The following is an 11,145-nucleotide window of genomic DNA, read 5'->3' on the forward strand; positions in this document are numbered from 1 at the left end:
CCCACCCTGGCCTTTCCCTTTTGTCTCCCTAAGGGCTGTGTGTTGTGAGTCCAATCACAGAGCAAACAAGTATCTTTGGGGTGCCTGGGCTCTCTGGCAACTGATTTTTAATCCAACCAAAACTGCAAAGGAAAAGATGGCATGAGTCTAAGAAAAACTAATCCCAGCCATTCTACAACTAATCTGTTCTCTTCAAAGAGGTTTGTGTTGTAACCATCTATGAACAACCAGATGCCACCTCTCTGCTCAGGTGAGAGGTAGGTGACGCCTCCTTGCATGCCTCAATGTTTCTTCTCCAAGTGAGTTTTGCAATCAAAGAGCTGTCTCAGTGAGCAGTGAGAAAGAGGTGGAAGCGCTTGTTCACTTACTCTTGCTTCTGCTGCTGGCCCAGGGGCAAAAGACTGATAGGTGAGAAATGTTCTTCCTTCTAAACAGAGCCAATGGTCTACTTGCATTTGTTGGGGAGGGGTTTATGGTTTTAGTGTGGTGAAAGTACTTTGTCTTGATAGCTGCTTCACCTCCTGGTTGTAAAATCGTTTAACTTTCTTTTCTTTTCTTTTTTTAAACCTCCAAGTGCCTTTCAGAAACGGCTGCACCTTCAGATTGAGACATCCTTCCTCATTTGCAAACCTCAGTTGTGTCTGGGGGCAGGGCCAAGACAGAACTGCCAGGAGCACAAAAGCTTCTAAAGAAAAGTCCTAACAGCAAGCTGGGAGCTAGAGGCAGATCAGTCCAGGAATGTGACAGGCACCAAAAGGCTCCGTTCTTCCAAAAGTCATCTAGGACCAAAGCTGACCTTTTCTTTATTTGGTAAGTTTTGTGTGGCTTACTGGTGGACTCATAGCTGAGAACAGGTGTGACTGAGTTCGCCTTTCTCTTCCCTGTGGATTCAGGTCTGTGAGTTGGGGGTGGGGTGGGGAGGACATCCAATTGGAACTCCAGTCACATAGAGCTCACAGCCTGGGGCTGCGATGGGGAGAGTCCACCAGGCATCTGGAATAGACTTGATTTCGGAATGTAGTGGATCTGATTGCTTTTTGGCAGCTTCCCTCTTCCAATTATGTTAGGCTTAGTCTGGTTGTCAAATTACTTTGCAGTCCCTAAACAGATCCAGAAAATATATTGAAGAGACAGAGAGAACACTGTCTAAAATGCAAACTGGGTATGAGAAGAGTGTTCTGGCAAGATGTTTTTTTTTTTTTTAATGTTGTCTGAATGATGCACAACCCAACTCAAAGAAAGGTGACTGCCTCTTATTCCCTGGCCCATTGGTCAGTCTCAAAAGCCAAGTACAACATTCACCTTTAAAGTTCAAGTCAATTAAAACTATTATGCATACTTTAATTTTGCTCTCCTTACAAAGCTCAGGCTTTTTTTAAAAAAATTGATTATAAGCTTCACTATTTGTCATGATCAAACAAATTTAGAAAGTGCCCAGTAACTTTCCTGGTATCAGTTTGAGTTCCTATTTGAAGTTGGTAATTCCACCAGAGCAAAACTAACATTTTCTCTTTTATAATATATAAAGAAAGTTTTGTCATGAAATCTGATACTTTAAATCAGATGTGAGGCAAGATGATGAACCTCAAGAGGTGAACTGGTTTTGCTAGTGATTTTGTAAGTGCACTATTTACGTAAGAGAAGTAATTATGTACCCCAGCCACTTACTAAATCAAGTTAAAGCTAAGTATAAAATTAAAAGCCTTCAAAACAAGACCATTCCATGGGTTAGAACAGGTATGCATTCCAACGATATTAAAATTTAGGCACCATAAATATAGCCTGGTAAACGTCTACCTTTCCAAGTGGATATTATTTGAGTTTTATGGTTTAAAGATTAGTTCAGTTTAAAAGAATAGTAATATTTTTTGCAAAGGTTTATTTATGGTAGCAGGGTTAAAGGAGGGAGAAATACGAAAAGAGAAACATTTCCTGCCCCTAAAGCAAGAAATGAGAGTCAAAGATTCCAGATAGTAATATTTTTTAGCCTTTATGGCTTAATGTCTGGAAAACTAGTTCTTCCTGCCTTCTCCCTCTGGAGCTGAAATGTCAGAGGGTAAAGTTAACTAATAACTAAAGGTCTTTGAGTTTGAGCTCTGATTTTAATGGCTCCATTTTGCTATGTTAAAATTATATTCTGGAAATTATTCAACCATAATATTTGCATCATGAAGAGTATATGAAAATTCTTATTTCCTCTGCTGTCAAGTCAAGCCCAAGTTTACCTCTCCAAGGTCAAGATCACCTCTAAGATAGAGGTAATAGTGCTAACCCTCAGAGAGTTTTCTAGAACATTAAATGGGGTTGTTGTAGAGAAAACCTCAACTGAGTATTTAAGAACATAGTAACTGCTGAATAAATCTTTTTATGTTCAAACCTCTGTCATTCACACACACACACACACACACACACACACACTAACATTCACACACAAATGCTATATGTTCATTTTAATCATTTCTGATCCTACTACCTACTAGTAGCATTTGGTTGCCAATCATATGACTGATAGCAGGACTGACAACTTACTCTGAGGAAGAAAAGATGGAAATTGATAGACACTAACACTTGAAGGGTTTATTATATTCTTGTTTTTCATTATGAAAAACGCCAAAGAAATAACAGTCTTTTACTTTGGTTAATTAGTAATCTAGTAGATGACTCTACCTTTTCACACACATGCTATTATTCCACAATTTTAATTTTGTGCAGAGAAACCATGAACTTCCTACAACAATTTCTTGTAAATCATTTCCCAAACCTATAATTTAAATTGGTTCCAAATAATATTTGAGAAATTTTCATGTACTCTTTCATTAGAGCTAGGAAATGTTCCCCTTCTTTGTGTGTTCACTAGGCTGATAAACCTAGGTTTGAGGCAATCCTGCTCACTAACAATCAAAGTAGGTCTGTACGAATTGCACTGAACATTGCTGAGCTGGGTTTTTCTCCCCTGATTATCTGGTAAAGGTACTGAAATCAATAATAACAGAGATTGCTTCTTTCTGGCTTTAAGAATTCTGTTTCTGCATTACTTTTATTTCCAAGAACAATGCACAAAATAACTTTCAGAGCTACTCTCATGATTCTCCAAACAGGATTGGAAAAGTTGGATGACAAAAATAAAAGAAGACAAAACCCACAACCATCCCCCAAACAGGATAATCTCTAACAGAATTTAGTTATACCAAACAGAAATCCCACATAAAACCTACAGCCCTAAAGAGGAAACTTACGGTTAGTGATAGGGAAGGAAAGCAAACACAACTTTCTCTCTCTCTCTCTCTCTATCACTCTCTATCTCTCTCTCATACACACACACACACATTTTAAAGTTTCAAAGACAACCATCCAATCAGATATGAAGCTGCCAAATTCTAAGAGCTGTTTTTATATGACAGGCAAAACTACTCCTCCTCACCAAAACTACCATTTGGTTTCATAAACTAAATAATAGTTTTAGTAAGAAGCAAAATTAGTTATACATATTTTATGAGTTATTTAGCTTATCAAAGAAATCTTATCAAAAAAATTGTCACATATATCCATGATTCCCTACTTTTTTTCTTTTCCACAGGGGGAATTAAAAAAAATCACAGTAACTTGCCAACTTATTAAATTGCCATCGTGTTCCCATTCAATCCTAAATCAGGTTAGAAACAATTTGCAACTAATTACAGTAATGTGCAAGCCTACGGATATTCAGAGTCAATTTGCTTTTAAATACTGATGATCCTTAACTTTTTATCTTTTTGTAAAAAAAATTTTATTGTGAAAATACCATACAGAGGGTTACAATTATATGGGCAAGATAATGAGTACATTTCTTATCAAGCATTATTGCCTCCTCCTTTGTTTCCCCTTCCCATCCCTTCCTATGGAAAGACTTGGAAAAAATGATATTAAGTGAAGTAAGCCAGGCCCAAAGAAACATAGGTCCCATGGTTTCCCTTATTTGCAAGAACTAGTATATGTCTGAGACAAGCAGAAAAGGTTGATAAGTTGGTGTTAGGTGAAATGAACCCCAAGATAAAGACTTAAATGTTTTTTCTTTCTTGCGATTGTTTCTAACATATTTATAAGATGAGTTCTTTGCTGCTTTGTATGTCCCTCCCCCATGGTATAAGCACTGCTTTCATTGTATTTGATGTTGGTATAATTTGTGGAGGGGAAGGGAAAAAACAAATCATTTAAATAGGGATACAGGTGGACCCATTGCAACAATGAGATGTACAAGTCGTTACGTCGAAAAACTTTTTATCTTTTTATATTTTCATAATATTTGCCCCAGTAAAGTTTAAATAAGCCAAAAAAAGTTGTAGAAAACGATTTCCCTATTTCTCATATATTTGTTTTGATCACCATTCATATTTGTCATAAAATTCAAAGAAAGATTCTGAAGTCTTAGAAATTACCTGCCAAGTTCCAACATAGATATCCAAATAATTCAATATCAGCAACATCCAAGTCTTTCCCATTCCGACCCACACTCCTCCTGACTACAGCAGCCTCTGATCAGCACCATCATGACTTCCTATTTGGTTAGGAAGGTGGGGGACAAGTCTTTAGGTATCCTGGTGACTAGAAATGTGTTTTTTTCTAAGCGTTAGGCAAAAGAACTTAAAGAGAAACAGAAAAAGATCTCTGAGCAGTCTGGAATACTATAGAATGTGATTTGTGTTTGTGTTGGTGCATCTGAGTGATCAGGTCTTTATAGGATTATGTTCATCATGGTGCATAATGCATCCCTCAAATGATGGCTCTATTAAGGACTGATGTTTCAAATTTCAAGATTCATAGAAATCCCTTCAACTCAAAATAACCAAATGTAGTAATGAATATATAATTGAAAAACAATTGTATGTCAATGCACATGGATCCTTGATGATTAAAAATGAAGGGAATGGCATAAAGAAATCATTCAGTATATACAAGCTATTAATTCTATGATTATTATTTTATTATTAATTATTTAATTTTTATTTAGTTATTTTACTTTTAATTCAACAATTAGTCCTATTAATAACTATTATTAATTCTACTATTACTTATTACTAGTACTTATCATAGTAGAATTAATACTACTAGCAATTGTTAATAACTATAATTATAATTATTAATAGATACTATTTGTATGTTATGTGGTATTATAATGTAATGTAATAATTAATATAATCAATGAATAATATAATTGTAATTATTAATAATTACAAATATAATTACATTCTAGTATTGATTCTAGAATACTATTTTACTATTGTTGGAATTGCTACTATGATATCTAATGTTATTAAAACTGATATTCTTTAATTTTATCATTCTCAGTCACTAAAAGTTAAACAAGAAATATTAATTAAATAAAAAAGTACATATTTGTGACAATCAATGTGACGTCTTGATATATATATCAATTGTGGATTTGTTGTCACAATCATAAGACTTAATGCCTACCACATCACATAGTCATCATTTTGTGTATATGTAGTGACAACACTTACAATCTAATAATATTTCTAGTATTCAGTCCAGAATTAACCATCATTATCATGCCGTATTAGATCTCCAGATTTTACTCATCCTGCAAAACTTAAATATTGCATCCTATGATAGTATCTCCCCATTTTCCTGTTTCCTACACTAGCAATCACCATTCTATTCTCTTTTCCTACTAGGTCAACTTTTTTGGAGTTCTAAGTGAGCTCAAAGTACTTGTCTGTTTGTGTCTGTTCCATTTCACTCAGTTCAACACTTTCCAGATTTACCTACGTTGTTAAAATGACAGAATCACCTTCTTTTCTATGTCTAAGTAAGATTCTATCATGTATTGGCATGTGTATATTTGTGTTTATGAGTATCTCACATTTTGTTTTTTGTTTTTTTGTTTTTGTCAGTCACTCAGTGCCTGAGTGCTGTCCCTGAGCTTTTACACTCAAGGCTAGTGCTCTACCACCTCAAGCCATAGCATTATTTGTGGCTTTCTGGTAGTTAATTGGAGATAGACTCTCATGCACTTTACTGCCCTGGCTGGCTTTAAACCCTGATACTCAGATCTCAGCCTCTTAAGTAGATAGGATTACAGGTGTGAGCTACCAGCACCTAGCATCTCACATTTTCTTTATCTATCTATGATCTGTGGACACTTAAGTTGATTCTGTGTCATGCTTGTAAATGAAGTTGCAATAAATATGGAACACATTGATTTCATTTCCTTTGAGTACCAAGCAGTAAGCAGTGATAGTTCTGTTCTTAAATTTTAGAGAAGGCTCCATACAGTTTTCTATAAATTCTATCTCAGTTAACATTCTCCCCCTAAAACATACAAGTGTTTCCTATTTTCCATCTTCAACAGCCCTTAATGATTTTTTAAAACCCCATAACATTTGTGAGCTGGTGTCTCATAGTGGTTTTAGTTTGGGTTTCTCTGATGATAACTGATCATTTCTTACAGACCTGTAGAAAACCTTTCTTTGAGAAAATGTCTACTTATGTCCTGTTCCAATTTCCCTTTCTATTGAGTTTTTAAGTTCCATATGTATGTATATATAGATATACATATAAATACATATATATCTAGACAGACAGACAGACAGACGACAGACAGACAGACAGACAGACAGACAGATAGATAGACAGACAGACAGACAGACAGATAGATAGATAGATAGATAGATAGATAGATAGATAGATAGATAGATAGATAGATAGAGGATCATTTACCCTGCTTTTAATAGGATTTCTTTTGTGTGTGAAAATACCGTACAGAGGGGTTACAATTACATGGACAAGGTAATGAGTACATTTCTTATCAAGCATTGTGGTCTCCTCCTTTGTTTCTCCTTACCATCCCTTCCCATCTTACCTTCCTCACCCCCCCCAAGAGTTTTATAATTTCTGGCTTTGTGTGTATGTCTTTAGTCTATTTTGTGCTGATTTTCATTTGTACTGTGGGAGAAAACCTCAGTATTATTTAAAAATAATTTTATATAAAGATGTACAGAAGGATTACAGTTACCTGAGTAAGGCAAAGAATACATTTCTTCTTGAGCGTTGTTACCTCTTCCTTGTTGTTCTCCCACTATCCATTCCCTCCCTCAACTTCTTCACTGCCCCCCTCCCCACTGGAGTTGTAAAGTTTATTTTCAATATACTGTCTTGTGGGAATCATTGTTGCAATGGGTCATCCTGTGTCCTTGCTTCAGCGTTTTGTTATTCCCCTTCCCCTCCCCAAATTAGACAACTGTATATACAAGGAACAGCGAAACAAAATCAAGTACAGTGACAACAGGGGATATACATAGGGGGAAGAACATACAAAGGAAACAAAAAAATCACATAGTATATTAAAAGCAACAACAACAGAGAAAAACCTCTTGTGTCCATATCTTGGGGTTCATTTCACTTAGCGTCATCTTATATGGTCATAGGTACATAGCTTGTGAGCTATTCTGCTCATCTGATAAAATTATCCTAGATATATACTAATTATTACAACTGAGGGGAACCATGGGACTGACCAATATTTCTTTGGGTCTGGCTTACTTCACTTATTATTAATTTTTCTGTATCTTTCCATTTGCTAACAAGTAGGCAAATGGGACAGTATCATTCTTTATGATTGAAGCATAGAATTCCACTATATATATAGATATATATATATCTACATATATATAGATATAGATATAGATATCTCACATTTTCTTTTTTTTTTTTTTGGTCCAGTTGTGGGACCTGAACTCTGGGCCTGGGCACTGTCCCTCAGCTCTTCAGCTCAAGGATAGCGCTCTACCACTTGAGCCACAGCGCACTTCTGGCTTTTTTGTTTTTGCTTATGTGGTGCTGAGGAATCGAACCCAGGGCCTCATGCATGCAAGGCAAGCGCTCTACCACTGAGCCACCTTCCCAGCCCCTCTCACATTTTCTTGATCCATTCATCTACTGAGGGGGCATCTGCATCTGGATTGATTCCATATCTTAGCGATGATGAATCTTAGCTAATATTCACCACAGTTGTGCTGGTAGCTTTAGCATGGCCTTGATTGTGATCATCTGGGGGCAAATGCTCAGAAGTGAGATTGCTGGGTCTTAGGGGAGATGGAGGAACCTCCATACTTCTCAGAATGGTTGAACAAGTTTACACTCCCACCAACAGTGCAGTAAGGTTCCCTTTTGGCCACATCCCATCCCACATTTGTTGTTATTAGATTTCTTAATTGTAGCCATTCTAACTGGGGTGAGGTGGTATTTCAATGTTGTTTTGATTTGCATTTCTTTTATGGCTAGAGAAGTTTAGCATTTCTTCATGTGTCTATTGGCCATTCTTATTTCCTCTTCAGAGAACTCTCTCTTTAAGTTTTTAGGCAGTTGTTTCTTTGAGGATTTGTTTTTGAGGGATTTATTTTTTGATTTCCAAGTATATTTTAGATATGAGGCACTTGTCTGTTGTATAGCTAGTGAAGATCTTCTCCAAACCCATGGGCTTTCTATTGATCTTACTAGGTATGTCCTTTGCCATGCAGAAACTCTGCAGTTTCATGCAATCCCATTTGTCCAACCTTTCTTTAACTTGTTGTTATTAAGTCATTATTAAGAAAATTTCAGCCTGTGCCAAGGAGCCCTAGAGTTTCTCCTATTCCTTCCTGTAACGTTTTCAGGTTGTCTGCTTTGAAATCGAGGTCACTGATCCATTTGGAGTTGATTTTGGTGCAGGTTGATATATAAGGATCTAATTTTAGTTTTCTACAGCTGGTTAACCGATTTTGCCAGCACCATTTACTGAAGAGGCTGTCCTTCTTCCATTCTATATTTTTGGATACCTTATTGGAAACTTAGGTGGCTATAGGTCTGTGGATTCATTTCTGGGTCTTCAGTTCTATTCCGTTAGTCTTCAGGTCTGTTCTTGTGCCAGTACCAAGCTTTTTTGATTATGATGCTTTGTAGTAGAGTTTGAAGTTGGTATTTATATTCCTCCAACACTGTTTTTTCTGCTAAGGATTGTTTTTGTTATTGTACCATATGAATTTTTTATTCCTTCTTCTATTTCATTTAATAAAGAGGTTGGGATATTGATGGGTATTGCATTGAATTTGTAGAGAGCCTTTGGCAGTATTGTCATTTTCACGATGTTCATCCTCCCAAGCCAGGAGCATAGGAGGTTTTTCCACTTCCTTTGATCTGCTTTAGTTTCCTTTTTCAGGTTTTCAAAGTTTTCATCCGAGAGACCCTTCACTTCTTTAGTTATCTCCTAGGTATTTTATTTCTTATAGGGCTAATACAAAAGGAGTTGCTTTTCTGATTAGAGCTTTACTCTTCTCATTATTGGCATACAGGAAAGCCATAAAGTTCATTTTTCCACAAAACATCTTGTACATCTCATTGTTGCAATGTGTCCACCTGTATCCCCATTTAAACAATTTGTTTTTTCCCTTCCCCTCCACAAATTATACCAACATCAAATACAGTGAAAGCAGGGGTTATACCGTGGAGGAGGGACATAAAAGCAACAAAGAAATCATCTTATAAATATATTAGAAGCAATCGCAAGAAAGAAAAAACATTTGAGTCCTTATCTTGGGGTTCATTTTGCCTAATACCAACTTATCTGACCATTTCTGCTTGTCTCAGACATATACTAGTTCTTGCAAATAAGGGAAACCATGGGACCTATGTTTCTTTGGCTAACCACTTAATATAATTTTTTCCATTTCCTAACAAATGGGGCAATGTCATTCTTTCTGATGGAGGCATAGAATTCCATTGTGAATATATATACCACAATTTCTTTTTTTTATTATTGTGAAAATACGGTACAGAGGGGTTACAATTACATGGGCAAGGCACATTTATTATTAAGCATTGATGCCTCCTCCTTTGTTTCCCCTTCCCATTCCTTCCCATCCCCCCACCCCCCACCCAATCCTCCCCGCCCACCCCCAAAGTTGTAAAGTTCGTTTCCGACATAACCACTTGTATATATCATTATTGCAATGGGTCCACATGTATCCCTATTTAAACGATTTGTTTTTCCCCTTCCCCTCCACAAATTATACCGACATCAAATACTGTGAAAGCAGGGGTTATACTATGGGGGAGGGACATACAAAGCAACAAAGAAATAATCTTATAAATGATACCACAATTTCTTGACCCATTCAAATACTGAGGGGCATCTGGGTTGGTTCCATATCTTAGCTATGGTAAATAATGCTGTAATTAACATAGTTGTGCTGGTAGCTTTCGAATGGTCTTGTTTGTGATCATTTGGGTAAATGCCCAAAAGTGGGATTGCTGGGTAATAGGGGAGCTCTATGTGGAGTCTTTTGAGGAACCTCCATACTACCTTCCAAAGTGGTTGAACAAGTTTACACTCCCACCAACAATGTAGTAAGGTTCCCTTCTGTCCACATCCCTTCCAGCATGTGTTGTTATTAGAGTTCTTGATTATAGCCATTCTAACTGGGGTGAGATGGTATCTCAATGTTGTTTTGATTTGCATTTCTTTTATGGCTAGGGAGGTTGAATATTTCATGTGTCTATTGGCCATCCTTCTTTCCTCTTCAGAGTTTCTCATTAAGTCTTTAGCCCACTTATTTATTGCCAGTTGTTTCAGGATTTGTTGTTGGAGGATTTAATTTTTTTGAGTTCCAGGTATATTTTAGATATGAGATCCTTGTCCCTTGTATGGCTGGTGAAGATCTTCTCCCAATCTGTGGGCTTTCTATTGATCTTTCTAGCTATGTCCTTAGCCATGCAGAAGCTCTGCAATTTCATGCAATCCCATTTGTCCAACCTTTCTTTGATTTGTTGTGTTTCCGGGTCTCTATTCAAAAAATTTCGCCCTGAGCCAAGGAGACCTAGGGTTTCTCCTATTCCATCCTGTAATGTATTCAGAGTGTCTGCTTTGACTCTGGGGTCTTTGATCCATTTGGAGTTGATTCTGGTGCAGGGTGATATATAAGGATCTAGCTTTAGTTTTCTACAAGTGATTAATCAATTTTGCCAGCACCATTTACTGAATATGTTATCTTTCTTCCATTCTATTTTTTAGCTTCCTTATCGAAGATTAGATGGCTATAGGTCTGTAGGTTCATTTCTGGGTTTTCAATTCTATTCCATTGGTCCTGAGGTCTGTTCTTGTGCCAGTACCAA

At 36.6% G+C, this 11,145-nt stretch overlaps 1 protein-coding gene across 1 annotated transcript in view; it reads left to right on the top strand.

Moving 5' to 3' along the window:
- The first annotated feature begins 691 nt into the window (after positions 1-691).
- Positions 692-11,145, top strand: part of Bbox1 (butyrobetaine (gamma), 2-oxoglutarate dioxygenase (gamma-butyrobetaine hydroxylase) 1) — a 57,247-nt gene continuing 46,793 nt past the window's right edge. The window contains exon 1 of the mRNA XM_013019600.1: positions 692-810. The gene's annotated coding sequence lies outside the window, so the exon portion shown is untranslated. The remainder of the gene's footprint in view (positions 811-11,145) is intronic.

The sequence above is a fragment of the Dipodomys ordii genome, unplaced genomic scaffold (assembly GCF_000151885.1).
Source record: "Dipodomys ordii isolate 6190 unplaced genomic scaffold, Dord_2.0 Scaffold46, whole genome shotgun sequence".
NCBI classification, from domain to species: Eukaryota; Metazoa; Chordata; class Mammalia; order Rodentia; family Heteromyidae; genus Dipodomys; species Dipodomys ordii.